Here is a 23,715-nt window from a genome sequence, read left to right as displayed (position 1 = left end):
AACGCAAGTCATCCAAGTTTTAAAACTAAATGAGCTATTAGGCCAAGCCTATAATTTTGACTTTTATTGAATAAAATTGACTTGCCTTAAATAAATAAAATTGCTTGCACAATGTGCATATGGGTTGCATAAAATTAAATTAGCCTATATTCACTGTTAAGTGCAATTTAAAATGAAAAAAATAAAAAAGAAGAGTTGCTTGCTTGTAAGCTATCAGTTCTTTTGAGTTCACCTCCAAGAATACAAGTTTGGCTAGCGCCTGAGGCTTCAGACTCGTGCGGTCAGCAAAAACTCATGGTTCAGAACGTATCACGGATTTGAGTCATGGATCAGATCGTTATTAGGATCAGCGGAAAAAAAGGGCGGAGACAAATAAAACTTTGTTTTCTTTTTATTCTGTAACACACTTACAGCCAGAAACAGCAAGGAACTTTTGCCCATGGTCTGAAATGAAAACAACATTTAAGATGTCCAATGTTTAAATAAAATAAAATATATAAAATATTCAATGCTCAGTTATTGCAATATGAGGCATGATACCTTCCGCTTTTAAACAGTGAATGAAACAGCCTCTGTCCCCATCATCAAAACTTGATGATAACAAACATTCACCGCTAACGTTAGTTAGCAGCTAGATGTTAATTAGCTGCTCAGCTGCAGCACATTAAACAGCAGGTAAACATAACTCAAATGTCACATCGGACCCGTTAGATGCTGGTTTGATCGTTGCTCTTCAAAATCCCTGTTAACGTTAGCAACATGCTGTCTGTCCATGACTTGTACTTACAGCAGTTTGTTTACTTTGTCTTAAATGAGACATTAAATTTTGCAATCAATCTGCAGTTGATATGCCTGCCGAACTGTGTGGGGCAATCCATACGGATCACAGATCAACTACAATCCGTTACACCACTAGTTAACACTTGTTATTCTAGTTACTTTAAGCTTATTACTCAATATAGGCTCAGCTTAAAAACAAACTAAAGAAACTGTCAGAAGCAAGCAGCCAGACCTCCTGCACACTAATCATACAACATCAACAGGTGACTGAACAACCACTCAATTAAAAATGAATGAATGAGTGAGTCCAGACAGCTCAATGTAACTTCAACAAGCAAACTAACGTGACCCACAACACATTATTTGATCTCTGCTGCATTCTTGTTAAGGAGATAAATTCATACAACAGCCACACAGAGAGACATTTAACCATCAGAGATTAAATTAGCGACCAAAGAGACAGAGCAAGAGAAGCTGTATCTGACTCACGTTATCTGACATCTTCTTCTTTCTATCATGGAGATGAAGTATTCATGTTATAACATCCATTTGTTGGTCATCTTGTTTGTTAGTTAACAGAACTTCATGGCTGCTGCTTAACCAGTCTGATATCATTAGCAACAATGTCAAACAAGCTAACTCTCCTGGTTGTTTCTCCGGTTGCTTCTCTCTCCAGCCTCCCCGGCAGCGTCCTGCTGCTGCTGCGCTGCCCAGTCCAGATAATTTCTCCCATTAGCTTAACAACAGTCCTTAATAGTCCTTCTATGGATGTATAAAGAGTCCTTCAGGCTGCTACAACAAGCCAACTGTCACATTGGCTAACGCAAGGAGCTATCTACTGCTGCTACTCTGCCTTACAGTGGAGAGAATTGAAGATGATATCTGGAAACTATCATTGGATCAACTCGATGTCAATATTGCATTCTGGTTGTTGATTGGTAAGGGAGGACAGCCTCCCTTGGCGCGTCATTTTACGCGTCATGGCTAATCACAGATTAGCATGAAAAAAAATGAAATACATTAAGTCCAATGTAAGAGATCCCGCCCTGCGGAGGACAGCAGGCACCTGTCCTCCTCTGTCCCCCACTCCACCTCCACCTATTGCGCTCCCCCCACCACTTCACACACACTGCCCTTTCTCCTCCCACCCTGCAGGTGTCGCTGTTGAAACATTTTAAACAGAATTTCAGTAATGGATTTTTCCCAAAGAAGAGAGAAAAAATACTTTATAAATAATACTGAGATTTGTAATGGTTTATTTCAACCAAGTATTCTTTTTTATATTTTGATCTCCCTTTTGCCTCTCAAAAAATAGAGGAGGATCAACCTCCTCTGCCTCTATGGACCAACCTCCACTGGAGCACATACAGGGGCACCATACCGAAGATTACATTTATTAAAAGTACGAAAGTGTACTCAAAAATTGGAACTTGCAATGACGTGTGATTCGGTAGTAACTGACAGTGCCAGCAACATGATCAAGGCATGTAACCTCCCTGACCCTGCCGTTGAAGAGGAAGCTGAGGATAATGAGGTGACCAAGGGTGCCAACAGCAGCAGCAGCACTGAACATGAGGAAGAGAAGGATGAGGGACCACCTGCACTCTCACAGGTCTAAGTGAAGAAATAAACACTGTCACAGCCCGGCTTTCCAGTGTCCCTTTTCCTTACAATAATTATACATGTCAGCATCAGACTGTCCTCCTGAAACCCGTTCTGACCTACCAGCCCCGTCCTCCGACCACTTACCAGATCTCACCTTAACCCAGTCCCCAGAATCACAGGCACGGGACTCAAAATCAAGCTTGTGCGTCAGGACATACTCGTCTGCAAGAGCAGCAGCCTCAGCAGTAGTTTTGACTTTACGCTCATTAATATAGGTAGCAGCATTACTCAGCAGAGAACTTTTGAACTGCTCCAAAACCATTGCATTATATAAGTCAGCAAATGTTTTAACTTCCAAATTCCATGTTGGTTTTCCTACTGTCCTCCCCAATTTTTTGAGTCACCAGCGGCCACTGATGTGCTCACAGCCTAACAAAACTGTGTGTCCCTGGAACGTCCCATCAATGAAACGGGCCATATTGCCAAGGAAGCTGTGCCCTCTTCTACTGGTCCAAATGTCAGTTGACTGAATAAACCCATCTCCTTTTTTGCAGTAGGTCTCGCAGCTTGGCTTAAATCTCTTTGAGGGCATGTGGCATCAGCATGTCCCTGACAGAATTGTAGCAGGGGGTTGTGTAGTCTGATTGGGCAGCACGGGCGAAGTGTCGCATCCCTTTGCGTTCTCCTTTACACAGTGGTTGGTAGTCCATGAAAATCGTTGTAAAAAATGCTTTATCCATCTCTCATTGTCTCTCCCCTGTCACGGTTGGGCCTTTACGTGAAGTGAAGAAATTTCTGAATTCCTCACCACTTCTTTTCTCTTTCTCTTGTTGCTGCTGCTGTGCCTCTCTCTCTATAAAATACAAATTCACAGACGGTCTGAATTAAATTAAACAAACATTAATATTTTGAATGACAAGATGAATTTATTTTAATATTATATTAGGCAATATATAGGACCTATTTAACTAGCAACTAGCTCACCTTTTGATTCCTTCCCAACATGTTCTTGTAGCTGCATTCTTTTTCTTGTTCCACATTATAGTAATCTGTTAGTATAACAGGAATAGTACAGCTATAGACTTCTCAGCCTCCTTTGGAAAGTACTCAGTGAACTCCATTGTCGAGTTCGCAGCGGTGACAGAAAATAGTGTAGGTGCGCAGATGCATTCTGGGTCGGGCATGCATGGTGTGAGCAATACCAGAGCAAAATTGGAGCGGGAGATAGGGTGATGCTCCACCTTAAAAAATCTGCTCATCACGCCATCCAAAATCCTCCCACTCGCGCTCTCCGCTCACTCGCACTCCACTCACATGCTCTGGTGACTATTTCTTTATGGAGGAGGAGCTGGTTTACTGGCTTGACTGAATATCCATTGGTGGTTTAGCTCTGGTTTGGTCCAATATTTACCTGTTTTAGCCCTGGATAGATCTACTGTCTGTGAATGTTTAAGCTCAGGTTTAGCACAATATTCATTCCAGCCTAAAGGTTTAAATGCATACTTAGAACAATTTTAGTGTGTAAGTATATTTGAGGGTCTTTTTTGTTTGTTTATTTGTTTGTTTGTTGTTTCCTGTTTTTGGACTGCTGCCAATATCCTGTTTTCATGTTTTTGTCTGCAATCTACTGGTATTTGGGAGAGCATGAAGGAGATCGGTGATACAGCTGCTATATATTTTTACAAGCCAAGTACATCTATTATCCATTCCCCATTAAGACAGGTGTTTTCCTATCATATAATATGTATCCAGTGATCTGTTTTGTATTATCTCTCTGATGGGTATAAAAAAAAGAACAAGCAAAGAAGCAAAACATCAACCTTGACCTTTCTTGTTCTGTCAGCACCTTTGATAAATGTGCAACCTTAGGAAATAACCAAGGCTGGTTGAGAGACACACGAGACTGGTCAAAAAGAACTCATTGCTTATTTATTGTATACAGTACACTGTACATTATTCATAGCATTCAGTTATTGCAGGCATTTTCCAGATATATGAGGTACTTTTGTGTTGTATGGGCTATAGCTGTGCTATGACTTCCACCACAAGCTCATTGATCACACAACAGTGTTTGTCCACCAGTGACAGTGTAGTGGTGCACTGCCTGGAGTATGAATGTTTATGCCATCTTCAGAGTATCTACGTTTGCCCGCAGATGTGTTTTTGTTCAAAAAAGAAAGATCTGGTGTAGAATGGTGGTAAATAATGAAACAATTAACATAGTATTTGGACAGGATTATTCTGCATTTTAAACCAATAGTACACTTATTCGGATAATAATAATGCCCCATTTTACCTTAAAATAGTAGTTAATGTACATATTGATGCTCTAAAATGTGGATAGGTTACCATTCCAGTCACAGCACTCATTTATTTACATTACAAGGGTTTCTCAAACCGCTCAAATTCTTAAGATTGTCTTTCTTGTTTGATTTATACATATATGTACAAATTTGATCACTGTTGCGTAAAAGCACATACCATTGTTCTTATGTCCCACAATGTAACTCTCCTTCTGATCTATATGTGACAGCCACATTAAACAAAAATGTCTTGCTGCAGATTCACTGCATTCAGAGAAAATATGCCTTATGAGAATTCCCACTTCAGCCCACCCCTTTAGACATTTCAATAATGAATGATCCCTCCTTCCTGAACCTCACTCATGGGTCAAGGGCTGATGTATGGGAGCCCAGAGGGGACATACAGGATGCATTAGCCAGGCTCGAGTCTGTACAAATGGGAAGTGAGTGATGGCGGAGAATGTTGACATCCTTTGACATCTCAGACAGAGAGAAAACAAGGCACTGGCATTTAAGCCATTGTCAACTGCAGACAGAGTCAATTTTTACTGAAACAAAAGAGCGTCTACAGGATTAGAACAAAGGAGAGAACACTTACCATAAGATAATTTCTTGCTAAACTTTAGGCAGCCAGTGAAATGTTTTCATAATCACTCATCAGCCCTCCTTGGTATTGAATTCCTGTTACATTGTGCCTGCTTTGCATAGTGCAGGCCAATTAATCCAACTTGGCTGCTTCCTCTTTGAGTGCTAATGCGATTAATGGGATTGTGACTAAAGCTAGTTGGATGTGGGTGACCATACTCTTGCTAGGGGATAAAAGCAGTGACAGAAAGACATATGTTTACACTTCAAAACCCAAAGAACTAAAGGGGATGTTAAAATCGCTTTGAAGAAAATCTTAAAACAGAAAGGTAAGGAAAGGGCATAGCCTATTTTTCTAAGGAAATGTTCACTTTTTGTATGCCCCATATTCCAGCAGGGGACATACATTTCTTTAAGACTTTATCCATCAAATGATGGGTAGGTAGATGAAGCCTAATTACCTTAACATTGAAAATTGTGTTGAGTAGATGTGAAGTCGTTCCATGATTTACTCCCCTTGTCTCCACTATTCTTTTTGTCAAACACAAATTAGCCTCCCGCTCAATCCCAGTCCTCAACAAGGACTATTTTTGCCATGTAACTTGTTATTGTGATGTGAGCTATTATAAAACTTTGAGCTCAATGAACTGCACCTAGAGTTTATTTTAAAACATACAACATAACAAAAACATAATGCAGCTATTTCAGCAAACAAATAAACTGAAACTGGGCCATGCCCTGATTCTGTGTGGTCACTACAGCTACAAAACACGGTCCTCAGTAAACTCCATCCCACAGAGGCCACTGCCCTCAGAACTGCAAAGCGGCTCAAAGTGTTTCACAAATCCAGAGACAAAAGGCAAGCAAGAGTGAGCAATTTAGTGCTAGCTGCTTTGTGAAGGGTCTAGCGGCCCACACAGCACCATTCAGGGGACTAAAACACAGGCCAGGATTACTCTTATCAAGCATCAACTGTTTGGTCACACAGACAAAGGCTTATTGCTGTGGGACAACTTTAATGGCCCGTGGCTGAGTGCAAAGAGCGCCTCTTATACAGAGAAGGAGGGTGAGTTGAGGGCGTGAAAGGGAGGGGGCCACAGCAGCACAATCACTACTTTCGATAATGATGAAAGCAAATGAAGGGATGGACAGTTAGAGTTTGTTGAGTGGTATTATCTCTTTGGACCATAATGAAAAGGAAGCAGCACATGAACCACAGAGTGAGAGACTGAACAATTGCAATCCCTCATCGTCCAGAGGTCCATGTGAGTTTCAGAAGCTAATAATAGCTGGATGGATGAAAAGTCTGCTGAAGGCTTGGTATAAAGTACTCAGAAAATGTTGTCATGGAATTCCAATCTGTCAATAACACACTGTCAAAAAACAGAAGGAGCTGTTCCAGTTGGTTTGGCATAGATCCATAAAAAATATGAGCAAACTTTCACAACCTTGGGAAACAGGTGTGACCGCGCTGCCTCGCTGTCACCTGCATGGGATAAATGCTGAATTAGATGTGCAGCTTTCACCAAATTAACACATAATGCAAATTATTTTCACCTTTATGCTCCTATTCTTGGTCAAATTTTTTACGCTCCATTCAACATTTTAGATTGCATAAAAGGATCATTTGGGTTTATTTTTATTTGGGTCCCATTTTGTAGTTTTGGCCATAATTCCAAGTGGTATAATATTGTACTCATCAAGTTAATTGCTAAGATCTGGGAATGCAGCGCTATAGCTAAAAATAAGCCAGATGAGTGATCAGAAGGTTATACAGGTTTTAAAGAAACCTCACGTTCACCGAACTTATGTGAAAGACAAAACAAAGGGATATGGTAGCATTGATTCCCAAACTGTCCACCAAAATTACCCCTGGTTCAACTTGGACCTGCCATACATGCTGTAGCTGTGCACACACATGAGCAGATTTTGTGATTTAGGGGCCCAAGGCAAACTCAGGCACAGGACCAGCCAGTGAAAATAAAGTAAGGTACTTGTACTTTACTTGAACATTCTAATTTTATGCTACTTTATGTTTCTACTCCACTACATTTGCAGATCAAGATATTAGATATAAAATATATCAACTGATAAAGTACGATGCATTATTATAGATTAACATAAGGTAGTTAAAATTATGTTTAAATCAACATTAAAATGATTACATGTTAATGCATCTCTAATAATAATACTACAAGTAATAATGGTATAACACAAGTAAAACCTTAAAATCAGGACTTTAATTTGTATTGGAGTATTCCTACATTGCAGTATTGTGACTTTAAGGATCTGACTATTTCTTCCACCACTGGGAGTTAAATGCTACTAACACTGCGATATGCCTACAATGACAATGCAACCATGATGTTTAGCAGATATATTTACCATGTTCACCATCTTGGTTTAATGTGTTAACATTTGCTGTTTAGCACTGAAACCAAAAGTACAGCTGAGAATGATGGAAATTCATTAGTTTTGCAAAAATAAGTGAAAATTTGACCTATTGATGGTGCTAGAAGAAAAACTGAGGACTCACCAAAGTTATTATAATTAATCTTGAGGGGGACATGAATGTGTGTACCATATTTCATGGTATGTGTGGAAGTGTCAGGGGAATCCAAAGTTATGAGGATTAATTGTCTGGGAACCATGAATGACTGTACCAAATTTCCTGGCAACCCCTCTAATAGTTGTTAAGACACATCACAAAAATACAAAGAACCTCATATTGGCGCTAGAGGAAAAGTCAGGGGATCAAGTTGTTGGGATATTTCAGTCTGGACCAATGTGGTGGATCACTCTACCAATCAACAGAATTTTCACTGCCTTGAGCCATGTTGCTAGCATGGCTAAAAATAGGACCTAAGTTGTAATAAAGCAGAATTAGCCTTAAAAGAAGGTAAGACACTGGTCATGTCAAACAATCTAATTTGTCTGTCATTTTTTTACCTTAGCTGCTTTTTAAAAATCCCTTCCAGTCATCGTGTGTCCTCTGCCTCCTTTAGACTCTTACTTTTGGAGTGAGAGAAGAAACTTTATTTCTGGTTTAACCAATTCTCCTCTATCCTATTCCAAATGACGCCACTTCATCTGCTCTTCTCTGCCTACAGTTCTTTAGCTCATTTCATGTAATACTTTTATCCCGGCGTCAACATTACAGAGCTCACCTACGTATTCCCAGAACCACTGATACACTCTCCCAAATCCATCAGATATAGTCTCTCTCCCTGTAAATCCATTTGGGAACTAGACTCTATGTAAATCCTGTTCCTCTCTTTTTTCTTCCCTGTTATTCTTATTTCTATAATCCTCAGCTCTCTATCTCTCTTTGTTTCTCTCCCTTTTCCACATGCTCCTTCACCTCCTCATCACATCCTTCTCATACTAAAATGCCTGCCCTCAGACCTACATCTAGTCAAGGACAATATGTAAACAAGAATAAGTGATTTGGCATCTCTCAGTGCAATATGTTTCCTTCCCACTTCTCCTCCTCCTCTCTCTCTCTTTAATGCTGCTTGTCTAATTAAAAGGCATACAAAACATTACATTATGACTTTGGGACTTCAAGCTCATCTCCTCACAGATCTACAGTAAAAGGGTCAATTATATGATGCAAAGTGCTGAGAAAAATTAAACCCACCATTAGTTGCTTCGCACCATCTGCGTTATTGCAGGGTGCACACAGAGTAATGTTGTAAATTTTAGCCTGATTTTTCTTAGGAGGGCATGCATTGCTGAGTTTGCTCCTGTCGTAGTCAAGCATAATTATTGTCAAGGAGGTGTGTCACAGTTCTAATCTAATTCGCTGACAAAATGTCAGACTAACTAACTACTTAAGGACGTTGTATAATCACAAGATAGCTGTTGGGACAATAAGATGTGTATTTGTTTCTGTTTTACGAGCTTGGCTTTTGAAATGACATGCAATGGACCAAAGCCTTCTCTGCCATCTCGAAAACCAGGCCATTACTCTGCCTATTGATATTCCATAAGAGTTCACATTCTAAGGCTTCTTCTCTCTTGCATCCTGGTTCTCTGTACTGATGGGACAATCTTTACTTGCACAAAAAAACAAAAAAAACAAACAGCATAGCACAACGCAACTCAACACAGCAAGAACAGCACAACACAACACAAAGAACCAGTCAAAGAGAAGGAGGTTGATCAGCCATTCTCCATTTGCATTTGTTCTCAATGTGGCAGACTTTCCTGTGGAGTCTGTGGCGGTTGAATACTAAAGAGAAAGCGAGGCTGTGATGTGGAGAAGGCGCACAGGTCTCAATCACCTCCCCAGAGACACCAGGTGCCTCAGTAAATGAGGGAAGAAACGGAGACTTGGACTTTCTTCATTGATACCACCCACTGAGGTAAAGAGTTTCAAATGGGTGGAATTACAAGATCAATAGTGTGATTAGCAGAGGCCTTGTAGCTATAGCGTGTTGTTGGCAATTCATTGCATCAAGCTAAACCCAGGGGACAAGGAGGCTGCTGCTCCTTCCAAGCATAGAGCCCTAAGGAGGAGGAGAGGTGCGTGAGAAAGAGGCTGAAACAAGAGTAACCAGGGCCTAATGCAGCAAGCATTTGACATGGAAAGATGGATGGATAGATGGATAGACAGACAGACAGACAGACAGACAGACAGACAGACAGATAGATAGATAGATATAGATAAATTTAAAAAAAAAATTCACTTCCAGCAAATTAAATGTTTTGAGATCAAATATGTATCAATTGAGACTGAAACCGTTAATTAACGGAAAGTAAAACTTTTAGGTCAAATATAAATGGATTGAAATCAGGACTAAAGTAAACCAAAAACCATCATATTTTTTTCCTTATGCTTGTTTATCAATTTTCAGTTGTTTTATTGCCACAGTCTTTGGTTGCGAATCACAAACTTGGGGGATGACTAAATGGGATTTCATTTGAATTTTAAAATAAACAGTATATTGAAATAATAATTAAAATTGTGATAACTCTGAGAGTATTTTCTAAATTTGTGTCATACTTTGGGAAATTTCTTGATTATTATTCAGCCATTTCTTCTGCAATGGGCATGCAGAGCAAAACATGTTGGTCCCAAGCCGCTATATTGCTGTTGCTGTGGGCTTGTTCCACACAGCCTTCCACACTAAGTAAAGCATTTTTGCTGTAGATCACTGGAAGTTGTGAAATGTGCAAAAAGCTACTTTATGGATTTCCAGACAGCATAACATTACTTGGATGGACATGAGTGCTTTAAATCAGTCACTGTGGTTGGAACATTGCCATATTTTCCCACAACATACTGTATAATTGATGCTATTATGTGCATTCTCTGAGCTCTTTTGTCACATAGCCAATGCTGGTATATACTGCATGTTCCCATTGTCAATAATGTAATTTCTGTCATTACCAGTAATTTAACATTGGACTCATCCCATTTCTTTTTATACATGTAACACTTTGTACATACAAAATAATGGTACTCAAGCAGGCCAGGATTCGGTTTTAGAAACTGACATCACGTTTTTTCCACTGCAACAATATATTTGATTGGACACCTATACCATCATCAATCTTTGTTTTTAATGAAGTATTGGTTTAATTAGCGTTTCATACTGATCCTAATTTTAAAGTCCCAGCCCAAATGAGCCATGGGCACTTCCAACGTTTATCAAATTCCAAAAATGAAAGAATTTGGCACATATCTTTTTGAGCTAAGCACAAAATGAATCTGGCCTTACAACCTCCAGTAATGGACTACAAAGTGAGTGGTCCAGCTGCTTTTTTTTTGGCTCCCAAACCATGCCTAAATGTGACTGCCAAGAAAAATCCCTAACAAACGGCTCGCTAAAACACAAGTTCATGACATTACATAAAAGAGTCACCATTGAGTCCAAACACAGAGTGGTATTCCCTCTCAGCAAATTTGGGCCAGTGTATGGCTAGTACATATTTTGGGAGGTGAAGCAGGGATGCTGAACTCCACTTAAAGTGGTACACCAGAAGGCACTCTTTCTCCTGCCCTCGATGTATAGATCTACAGTATCACCACTTTACCTCAGTTCAGGCCAGTCCTTATGCATTTAGAGCTGCTGGCTCTGACATACTGGTTGAATTTCATTACAGCGTGCTATTACAAGAGCAAGCTGCTGGGCTGGCCTCGGGATGAGAAGGCCAATCAATACAGTCAGTATCTGCCCCCTCTAATCTCTGTCGCCTGTGTCAGCCCTGCTATCTGTAATAGATCTTAAGGATTAGGGGGCCCCTGCTTAAGACACTTGTCTTTGCTGAGAACTGGCTGGCCAGCAGGACCCATGGGGGCCCAGTCATGCTGATCCAAAACTATATGGGGAGTGCCAGCGGGATGGTGAGAGTGACACACTCACCAAAGGAGAGGAGAGGCAGTGGCCTGGCTAAAAACGAAGATAGGGGTGAAAGAAATAGAAAAGGGGTATGTCAGTGGGGAGCAAGGTGAAGAAGGCAACAGAGCAGCTATGACATTGAGAGATTGATAGAGACAGGCAAAGAAGAGAGGAAAGGACATAGCTGTGGGAAAGATGGTGGGTAAACAGCAAGAGCAAGGCGAAGAAGGTAAGGGAGCAAAGGATGGAAAATGACAGAGAGAGGGAGAGAGAGATGAGCAGAGAGGAGGATAAGCACTAGGCCAGGAAAGGCGAGAGCCCATGTAATTTCTCTAATCCTCCTGGCATTTATACTTTCACCAGACAGATAATGAAAATGAAAAATAAAATGGAAAACTTCCCCTCTCCGACTGGGCACAGGATTTTTTTTTTTTTATCTGTTGCACTGCTCAACTTTCTTTTTCTTAATGCCTCAGTGGGTCTGTGCTGAGTCAGCAGAATTGTCTATATGTTATTACTTCCCGTCATGGTAGATGTGACTCACTCAGGCTTGGTTTCTTTAAGATCAGGATGCAGTAAATCAATTATAGATAGATATATAGATAGATAGATAGATAGATAGATAGATAGATAGATAGATAGATAGATAGACACACTGACATAGTGTTTCAATGTGTGTACAGATTCTCTCTCACACAGACACATGAGCACACAGACAGGAGATTGAACTGAAGTAATTGTGAGCAAGCTGGAGGGCAAGAGCCATGTCCAATTGTTTATAATGTGCATGGCATGGGAAAGCAGCTTCGATACACTTGTAAATCAAGACAGACAGCAGCGAGCCAATTAGAGAGATGTCACTGTTCATAACCTACAAAACATGTTAGTCTTGCTTATGCTTGTCAGAATGGGGAGACAACATGTGAAACCAGTGGCCCAGTCAATCCGAGCCATTCGCTGAACATCATAAACCATAATTCATTGTTTATATTTGCAACAAGCACATAATCTATAAATGAAAAAAGTGTGTTGACACTTTAATGTCATGAATAATATTCCTAGTGATTATTTTGGCAGTGCAGTTTACTTTTAACAGACAGGAGCAAGCCGTGCACACAGTTTGTTGAGATAATTACTCAACAGAATACAATGAAGAGTTTTATATTTTAAATTCTTGTGACGATTTTAGATGCAGTTGTATGTTGCACCAAAGGATACAAAAGGGCTCCTCCCTCTTGAGAGAAAGATTAAGATGAGAGAGAATTGCAGTGCTTTCTAGGTGACACACAAAGCACTTCACTCTCATCTGCAGCTCCGCCTGGACTCAAACAAACCAGTCCTCTTTTTTCTGAGCACATCACAATTAACCTCAAGTACAACCAGGTCGGAAAGAAGTAATTTCAGTCATTTTCAGTCATTTTTACTACTCTGATGATGCCACTGCCCCTAATTCTTCCTGAAAACGCACTGTGTGATTGATTCAGCCAAGAGCCAGATTAATGTGTGCATATAGCCTTAGGAAAGCAAATATAATTGCGAAAAAGTATTGCACAAAGGCAAAATGTACTAATCACCACTACAGCCCAGTATTATGTCCCTTTCAAGGATGTGTCTGATCAAGAAGTAAGGGTGCACAACTGAGATTTTGTTTATCAGTGGTTGGCCATAACCTGAATTTTGTTCAGGTTGTACTTGAAAGTCCTCCGCAATTTCAGCATTATAAGTGTCTTTAGCCTTTGTTAATTTTCAAAGCTGTTTAATTGATTTTCCCATTCAGCATTATCTACATATGTATGAAACAGGAGATGCATTTCAGAACTACAGGTGACTTCTTTGAAACTCATCAAGCCTGTGCAGGTTTATTAGTAGTGGTGGAAAGTAACTAAGTATATTTACTCAAGTAGTATTCTCAAGTATAACTTTGAGGTACTTGTACTTTACTTCAGTATTTCCATTTGATGCTACTTTGTACTTCTACTCCACTAAATTTCAGAGGGATATACTGCACTTTCCACTCCACTACATTTATATGACAGCTTTAGTTACTTTTCAGATGAAGATTTTACATAAAACAATATATTTTAATATTATAACTGTTGTTTAAATTGCCGCTCTTTTATTTTCTTAAAAAAAAAAAATGTTATGCACTTTGTGTGAAAGGTGCTGTACACTTATATATAATATAATATGATGCAGTACTATCGCTATGAATCTACCCAAAATACTGTATGTAAAATTGGCTCCACACCAATCAACCATTACATTAAAATGCTCTCACTATTTGTTAGTGATAGAAACAAACAAAATAATATATTATAATAATATAACAGTCTTCATAATGAGTACATTTTGTTGATAATACTTTTGTTTATTTACTTAAGTAACACTTTCAATTCAGGACTTGCACTTGTAACTGGGTATTTTTAGACAACAGTATTTCTACATTTACTTAAGTAAAGTATCTGAGTACTTCATCCATCACTGTCTATTAGCATAACAACACCAGCATCTCTCCAAGCATTGTTGGCATTCTTCCATTACAAACTGAACCCTTTTACAAGCAACATCCCAAAACTTACTACACACAAATGCAAACAGTAGAGTTACATATGCAATCCACACCTGAGGTGTTTTTTCTGTGCTGCCGACAGGACAGCTGGTTCTGAGGACAGTGACAGGCAAACAGGGTCAGTGTGGTCAGTTGTGGTCAGTCAGTAGGTCAGTGTGGATTGAACTGCAGTAACTGGATTCTTCACCAGCACTTATATGTGCCGCTCGCAATTTACTTTTGATGTGGATTTCCATTAAGCGAGCCATGCTAGCTGCTCTGTGAGGCTGTATTTTGGAACAGCGGTGCTTTGAGGTAACTGTTAACATTAGCATGCTATCAGTGTTCATAATGACAACAACATGATAATGGCACCAAAGGAAAAGGCAGGGGGTCACATTACAATTCATCCTGGTGGGGGCATAAATGTCTGTACCAAATTTCATGCAAACCATACTACAGTTGTTGATACATTCCACAAAATAACAAAAATGTCAACCTCTGGGGACCTTTAATGTCTGTACTAAATGATATGACAATCCATCCAAAACTTATTGAGAACAAGCACCTGAATGACAGACCAACAGACTGACATTGCCATTCCTAGAGACACACCGCTATTGTGGCTCAAAGAGAGCACATAAAAAGATATATTTAATAATTTAATATATTTTGAGATGTGTTTGCACTGTCTTGTTAATGTTTAATTTGACATTTCTTTTGTTATGTTAAATCGATTTTTCATGACGTAGTTCATCATATTCAATGCCAATTGGACAGAAAATCTAATACCCTGCTGACTTTTTTGTTGTACCACCTACTACAGTTCTCTCTCAGTTTCTCTCACTGCTGGATGAAAATCAAGCATTCAAAACAAGTACAGTTTTCAGGGAATGATAAAAATGATCTTTTCATGGCTTTCATATTTATACCATCAGTTAGGTGGCTCTCTGAGCTCTAAGGTTACAGAGCGAAAAGGACCATGTGAACTTCCAATTGAAACTCAAAAATGGAGGGAAAAACTTCTGCAACAACTGCCTTGAGAACAAGTTGGAAAGGAGACTTGCAGAGAATTCATTCATTTATTCATTATCTTGTTATCTGTCTGTGAAATGGGCGCCGAGTGTCACCAAAGCATTATCAGATGCCATTGCAGTGTTGATCAGGTGAGTGCCTGGTCTCTGTCAGTGTGGGCGCGGTTCTGTCACTAAAAGGTCTGACAGGGGGTTTTTAAATTGCCTCTTTCCTGGATCCAGTTTTGCTGTCGTGGCACAAGTGACTATCTGTGCCTTTACAGCTGTCCAAATTCATTCTCACAACTCACACAGTACTCAAAGCGCAGAACATTTACGTTCAATTTACCCAGGAAACAGAAAGAAAGAGACCATAGCAAGATCTTCAAATACAGTACAGGTCAAGGGATGATGTCCCACACTAGAACAGACTTGAAATAATTTACTGCTTTAGGCCTCTAAATATTGGTCGCACCATTTTGCCACTTATGTATGAAAGTAACGACAGTATTTGAACACGTTTTAGGCTCCATTTTAGGCTTTGCCTCTGTGTAAATGTATTCAAATTGAAACAACCATTTATCATTCTACAACTCCTTAACTCCACTTAATGTCTTCCCTATTATAGGTTTGCAAAATTAATTTTATTCCACTTCATGTTATCACTTATGTGGCCACTCTGCATCCTCTCCAACTTTTAAAGCTTATCTTAGGTAATGGCATGTTAGATACAGCATCCTATATTACAATATGTGTCTCAAATGGCAAAATGCTAAGTGCAAATTTATTTAATATCCCGGTCTGTCAGGCTCTGTTAAAACAGTTGTCACAACATGCTTTACTGATGAAATAAAAGAGAAAGAAGGAATAAAAGAGACAGCGAAGGCAATTTGTAGAAACAAAGAGTGTACAATTGGACAAGTGTACAAATGAGTATAAGCTATAAAATCAATAAAAAGACAGAGAAAACAAGAGAGTTTTAAAATGCCTTAAAAAATGTAAGCTGATCTTCTTTTCTGAGACCGCATAAGGCTGTATCAAAGTCGAAGAGCAAGCACAGCTAAAGACTAGAAAAATTAAATCAGTGTTTCTCATGAGGAGGTCGGTATATTTTCTCAGATCGCAGTGCCTTGCATGACACCGAATGAACATGGCATCCCACACAGTCAAACAGCAAACAAATATTACTTTTACAAGATTATATACTTACACATCAAGTTAGTTGATCATTTTCAGCATGGCATGTTTTTAAATCATCGGCACACCAGTATATTCACATTGGTTGGTTTAAACTGTACACATTGAGGTTTCTAGTGCTCATAAGCAGCTAAAGAGATATTTAACTGCAGGCATTCATTGTTTTTTCCACTTCAGTAACTTGAATGCACAGAGGGTGGGAGTGACGGCTTTGCCACTTTGGATTATTAACAAATGCAATGTTAACTTTTGTACTATAGTTTTAATTATAAATATCTTGTTTAATTAGGGAAAGATAACCTATAATCTTGTGTTATCTAAAACTAGTATTTGTCATAATAGGCCAAAGGAATGAGGATGACACAACAGTACAAACATTTCAATGAATCCAGCGACGCATAAAAGTGTGAACAAGACACTGGTGTCTCCTGCTGGGAAAGGAGCAGTCAAGCAGGGTAAGGCTTACTGAATACTGACAGTTGTAATCATAACTGGATCTCTTGTCTCTCTAAGTGGTTATGCTTCACATAAAGCAAAAGCCCCTCTAAAAGTAGGATGAGAAAACCTGGCAACAATGGAAACAAAGCCAGACATTTCAAGTGTTTTATATGCTTGGTAGGACCAAAAGTCTGACTTTACTTTTGATAATATACCTTTATGATTCGGATTACTTTTCACTAGTATACTTGATATCATGAGGTCCATTTGCAACGCTGTTCGTCAAAGCTACAACCTGTATTTTATGCCCCACTCAGTGCTTGTTTCATAAACATTGCATCAGAGAGCATGGTGGCTAAAACTTAACTTTGCCACCAAGCTTCAGCATGGTGCACAGACTGGGGATGGATAAGTAAAAGCTGACAAATGAGCAGGATAAAAGTAGAAGTATGATGAATAACAAATGACAGTAAGAGTGTCAGTTCAACAAGGGAACTACACTTAGAATGTTTGTGATGTCTTCCTGGCACTGACCACAGTCGTACGCTTGTTACAAGGTCCTACATAATTTACAGTTAGTGAGTTAGAGCTACTACAGTCTTACTACATTACTAGGTGTACTTTTGAAGTCTGTAAGTGTCACAAAGCTAGCAGATGCTTTACAATTTTGATCAGTTGAGAGTGCATACAGGCACAAACACAAAAGGAAACAACAACTTTGAGACTTTTAAAAAATTATTCTAATCTGATTTACAAGTTGGCTATATCCAATATTAAACCGTAATGTAACAAATTTTGTAACAGACAGCAATTCAGTAAGTACTAAATACTAACTTCTGTCTCTTTGGAAGGTCAACTTGTTTGCTACCTTACCAGGAGTTGGATGGAGGGCTAATCAATCTTGTCTAGGATGTGTTAGCATGAGTGTGGGCGCTGTAGGTGGAGGGTAGCTCTGCCAAAAATACATCTTCAAGTAACTCCAAATTATTTCCATATTTTATCTTCCTAGCTTTAGCGACCGACTGGCAAGCCTGCATTCAAAAGTTACCTCAGAGCTGGAACCTCACAGCTTCACTGTGATGTTGTGGCTTCACCTGGGCTAAGCTAGCTGTTGTAGGCTAGCTGCCTGTTTACCAGAATTTCTACTTTTTTATTTCTACATGTGCCTCATACAGGAGGTGTAAAGTTAAGGTGTGACTGATTTGAAGTTGCTGGAAGGCTGAGTAACATAAAGTAATGTAATGAGTCATGCAACTACTTACCTTTACTAGTGTGTAATTGGCAAAGAAACGTAATTACTTAATTACTACCACAGACAACACTGACAGTTGTCAGTATACATACATATCAAAACAAACATGGAAAAGATTTAGATTGGGTGGAATTAACAACCATATAGAGTTTTTGTCTACATAATTTTGCGTCACTTTATTCTTTCATCCCCCTCTTCTCTCTCTCATTCCCCCCTAAATGTTGGATACTTTTCTTGTTCAGAGTGAAATAGTCATCTATTGCCTGTCCTGTCAATTGCAGGTCTCATTCCTTCTGACATAAAGAGGTGTAATGACAACCATTTTAATTAAAGGCAGTAAAAAATAGAGGGCTCACTAGCAGTAATACCATTCTTCTGAACGAGAGTGGATCAATGACTTTAGCGGTGCACAAATCATGCAGCCACACAGGCTTACAAAAAGCTGACAGAGGCCAGGACAGAGTGTGTGCTGGTCTATGCTAACACAAATACCCATTCAACTTCTCTGGCAGATTCAGCTGCTGGGGTGGTGCCAGGGGGATGTGCATCTTTGCTTAATGTTTTCCCTCGATGGAGCAGAAACATAGTTTGTTTTAGGCCTGTCATGGCCTGTTGGGGCTTTGCTCGATGGTGAGATGCCCTAATACATATTGATAATCATACACTGATGGTAATGGTAATAAACCACCTTTGTCACAGCACTCAGGCGTAGGAGAGTAGAATGGATTAGCCTGGGTATTATTTTCCCTTTCTTGGCCATATTTCACTGCTGCTCTGTGAAACACCCAGCCAAGCTCATTGCATATTCCGCAAAGCACATATGGTGTTGTATTAAAAATTTGGAGGTAAATCCAGAGTTATGAGGCGGCAGGAGCAGCACTTGGAAGCCCAATGCAGCAAAACAACTTAATGTCAGTCACTAATCTGGTTGCAGGTGTTCAGAAGAGCAGGGCTCAATTAAACCAAATTGGCTTTCACACAGTTATTCAAATTAGTTTAGACTCAAACGCTCACAAACTAAATATGCTTACCTGGGCAGAATCGCCTTCTTCCCTTTGACTGCCTCCCTGCTCCCATACCATGACACTGTAAAGTTGGGGAGGAGCTGAAATAAAAATGAATTTACATTTAAATCAGCCTGGAAGCCGAACAAAAATGTGATCAGGGTCTGTGCTTTTCCCACTGCCTTAATCAAAGTTTTGATGTGATGACACATGCCCCACGAGAGGTTGCCTGGCTAGTATCTCAAGAGAGGGCCAAGGTAATAAGTTATTAATGTACTGCCCAGGCTGCAATTAAGCACCAATTAAAACCACAGGTTGTGTGTCTGACATATTACCAGGCTCTAAACCCTTTAAACCTCCCTTCGCCTCTAGCTGACTTCTAACTGAGTCTCATAAAGTACATGTCATTTTCTAGGTATAGCACATAAGATTGAAAGAGAGACGTTTTTCGGACTCAAAAAATTATTTAAAAAACACATGAAGTGACACTTTCCAGTTTTTGGAAATTATTTTTATTTAGTCATCCAAGCATTTGAGGTTCCTCAATAAAATCAGTAACTCAATGTATTGAGTGTTGTATGTTGCCATACATGATCACAAATTATCATAAAGGGGTAATAGTCATTTTGATTTGGGACTATCAAACATTTGGTAAATTATTTGTCACTTCTGCTACAGTAAATGGCAGCATATAACAGCGCAGCGCAAACAAAGTTTTCACTGGCAGTATGATTGTATATTTCTAGAAAGACAATCAGTCTCCTCCTGTAGTTAACACTGGAGAATGCTGAGCAAGCTGGTGCATCTCGACACCCAGCATCTGCTTTGTAAATTGTAATTTCTCTCAAAATTAAGAAGGCTGAAGTGAGTGGTTTGTTATAATCACATTAAAGTTGCATTTGGATTTGCCATAACAGATGAAGTGCTTGTGTTGAAATCTGAATTTGAATGAATGACTGTTGGCAGCTTCGTTTAGAGAGCACACTGACCTTAAAGAATATCAGATATAAGCTGTCAAAGTGTAACAAAAATGTGATTACAAGCTTATATTGTGTTACCATAAATGTCAAGTGATGGAGGATTCTACATTTGTACTGTAGAAATGTTCTGCTTTACATCATCACATTGTAACCACAGCTGAAACTGACAATATATGAAAGTTGAGCCAAGTTTGACAATAGAGTTGAGCCTGAAAATATTCATGTATCAGCCTCAGTTTTATTCTTGCAGATTTTTAGTTCGTCCTTCGTTCACATTTTCTTTCCATTCTACCGCGTTACTCACAATACACCTTTTTTCTTTTTTTTTCTTGCTTTTTCCTCTTCCAGTCTGTCTACATTTATATCTCTCTCCCTATCGCGTTTACTGGTCCATGGGTGAGGAGGATCAGTCAAACTACCCCATTCACTTCACATCAAATCGGTCCTATTCTCCCTCCACAGCATCTCTTTCAGTCTCACTCTCTTTTTGTCTCTTTTCTCATATCAGCAGAGTACATTTCTCTCTGGTGGACTGAAAGCCGATCAGTCAATCAGTCCAGTACATCCCCTTCCTATCCAATCTAACTATTTCTCACTTGACTTTATCTTTCTTTCTTGTTCTTTTTATGTGAATGTGTGTGTGTGTGATTGTGCCTGTGTTTCTGTCTGTCTCCTTGTGTGGCTTTCTCTGTTTCCTCGGTCCAGTAGATGGGGATCAGTCAAATCCAGTGGGAAGTGAACAGTCTGTTACCAGAGCCCAAAGCCTCAGTTGGAATCATGGCTGGGGATGGAAGGCTAGTTGAGGCTAAGTGAGCCTGCCACTGTCAACTGGATGGAGGAAAGTCATGTGATCTGCTCAGCTGAGGTGACAATTTTGGAGGGAATTTAGTCCAGTGGGGCAAAGACAAAAGAGAGGAAAGGTGACACTGAAAATGTGAAGACTGTCATTTCATAAAAAAAACTTGTGTTAAACAAATCTTTTTCCATCAAAAGTGGAGGCAGCCTTGGAAAGAGTGCCAAGAGGACTCAGAACTTTGAGGAGTATATGACCTTCTGCACAAGACAAAAATAAATTAAAGTGGGAAGTGGCTGAATAGATTTCAAAGTGCATACGTTGAAAAAGTAGACTTTTTCCTCTGAAATGAAATTATGTGATTATTGTAAGAAAATGTCTGTATTTGTAAGATGTGTGTAATAACTTGCAGAAATGTGTTGCAATTATGCAATTCAGTAAAAAAGTTAAAAAGGAACTTCACTGGAGTACAACCATGTAAACAACCACTCATTTATTATTTAACCTAGAGACATGGTTCATCACACATGAAGATGCTTGAAGGTAGCACATGATTTTGACAGCTAATCTCTGCTTTGCCAAAAGAGCATGGTTTTTGTGTGTTTCATCTATGAAGCTTCATCACAGTTTCTGTCTTATAGAGTATCCTGTGTTAAAGAGAAACTTTGGACCTCAGCTAGCTTTGCTGATGAAATGCCTCCAAGGGAACATTAATAAGCTATTTTCTGATGATACAAACCCATTACCCTTCCAGCCAACATAATACCAACAGTTCATTCTGTGAATATAGACCTTGTTGCATTTTCTTAGGAGTAGAGTGATACTGAGCCTTTTTTTTCTACATTCCAACTGCAAATATGTTAAAATTTTTGTGAAAAATGTTGGATTCAGATGTTATTGACTCAGAACTACAGTTGCATGGTGTAGAATGCCAACAAAATATGCAGTAAAGGAATGACAAAGCAATAACACCCAGCAGGAATGATGTGCAATAAAAATCAAAAGTAGAACATCTTTAAGAATGTCAAGTAAATAGTACTTTTCACTATAACTCATTATGTTTAGATTATTACATTCAAACTAAATATGATACTTGTCTCCCAGACATTTGTCATTAGAAAGGTTGAAGAACCTCTGATTTTCCATTTATATTTTCCAGAGACCTTGGGGATTTTAAGAATAGCATGTCGTTGAATACTTGCTTCGCCACTTCTGTATGAACTTATCTCTGAAACAACTGTTCAAAAGTTGGTTTCGGCTAAGATTGTAACATTTTTGTGTCAGCCAGAAATAAGATAAACCACATTCATCTAGTATCTGCTTAATCTGCAAGATCCATGATGAAACATGTACATCAGAGATAAAGTTATGCAAATAGGCGTACATCCTCTGACTTAATTTAGTGTCTTTATTTTCTAGTATAGCTTTCCCCATAACTCAGTTTTAAATGAAACACATAGTTGTTTTCCTCCAACTGTAGCTAAACTATATTACTACAGATTATCATTTTAACTTTTATAAGGTATACTTAAGGAATTTCAGGTGTAGTTTTTTCAGTATTATATGAATACAACATGACTGTTGTGATTAACCTATCAAAATGATCTAATTTAATATCTACACATACGTTTTCTTTGCACTTTCAAATAAGGGCAAACATAGCTCCTCAATGCCAGTCTTAAAATAATATTCTATGTTATTCTATAATTACGACATCGCTCATACTCTGCTGTCAAGAAATGTTGATGGATTGGGTTTCTCTAGATGTACCTGTCCGGTTGGCAATGCCCGTTTCATCACACTTCATCACTTGGTAAAGTTTGTGTTCATGTTACCTTGTCAGTGACAATGATTTTACAAAAGCGAGGAGAAACAACTTCAGAAACACAAAACTACCTGCTTTGTCATCTTTGTCGTAATTTGAATGTGAGGAAAAAATTGCAGATGGCACCTTTAAAGAGAATTTTCCTTTTTAATATATTTTACTTTTTACATTCCCTGCAGTTATTTCACTTCACAGATCACTGCTTGGTGTATCAGCTCGTCCTTGTTTCAACAACGCTTTTTCCACCCACACAGTCTTATCAGTTCTGCTAGAGACAGTAATCAAACCACATATTGTACAATGGGGGAGGGGGAAGCTACTTTGTAGTTTTTATTGCAGGGCCAGACTAGCTGAAAATCTGACAATAACATATTTTAAGGCCACCTGACATGATAGATGAGACAGTCCACCCTGTAGGATATTACCATTTTTCTGCAGTGCCTCCTTTGGTCCAGCTCTCTCTCACCCTGGTGCTTGGATCCTATAAATACTAGTGGCACCCTCTTAAAGTTTGCTCAATTTTAACACTTGTCTTGACAGCGCATTTTTGTTGTTCTTTTTTTTCCCCCTGTAGACAGCACAGTTTGCATTGGAGCTGGTTTTGTGACAGGGACACATTCATCATGTAATAAAGTGATGCAAGCTGTTACAAAATGCCAAAATGAAACTCAGCAACTGTGAGTCCTGTACAGTAGTGAAGAGGAATTGTAGCTATTTCAGGATTGTTTCCCTGGCTTCACTGGCAATGATGTCCTGTTAGAGACACAAATGATTAACTCTTGCCGGTACCAGCTCTGTGTGTGTTAGAGAGAGAGACAGAGAGAGAAAGAGAGAGAGAAAGGGAGGGCGAGTTGGAAAGAGAACTGATGATGATTGTAATGGTGAGGAGGACAAAATTTTTTCACTTATCAAGTAGTTAATATTTCTACGGAACAGCAACTCTAAAAATGATTTATAAATATTGATTATTTCTATGTACTATGTGTTTTTGGCCATGTGTCTATATATATATATGCACATCCTGTAGCAGCTATGTTAATCAGTG

This window comes from Thunnus maccoyii, chromosome 3, assembly GCF_910596095.1.
Source record: "Thunnus maccoyii chromosome 3, fThuMac1.1, whole genome shotgun sequence".
Taxonomy (NCBI): domain Eukaryota; kingdom Metazoa; phylum Chordata; class Actinopteri; order Scombriformes; family Scombridae; genus Thunnus; species Thunnus maccoyii.
This window is presented reverse-complemented; position numbering follows the sequence as displayed.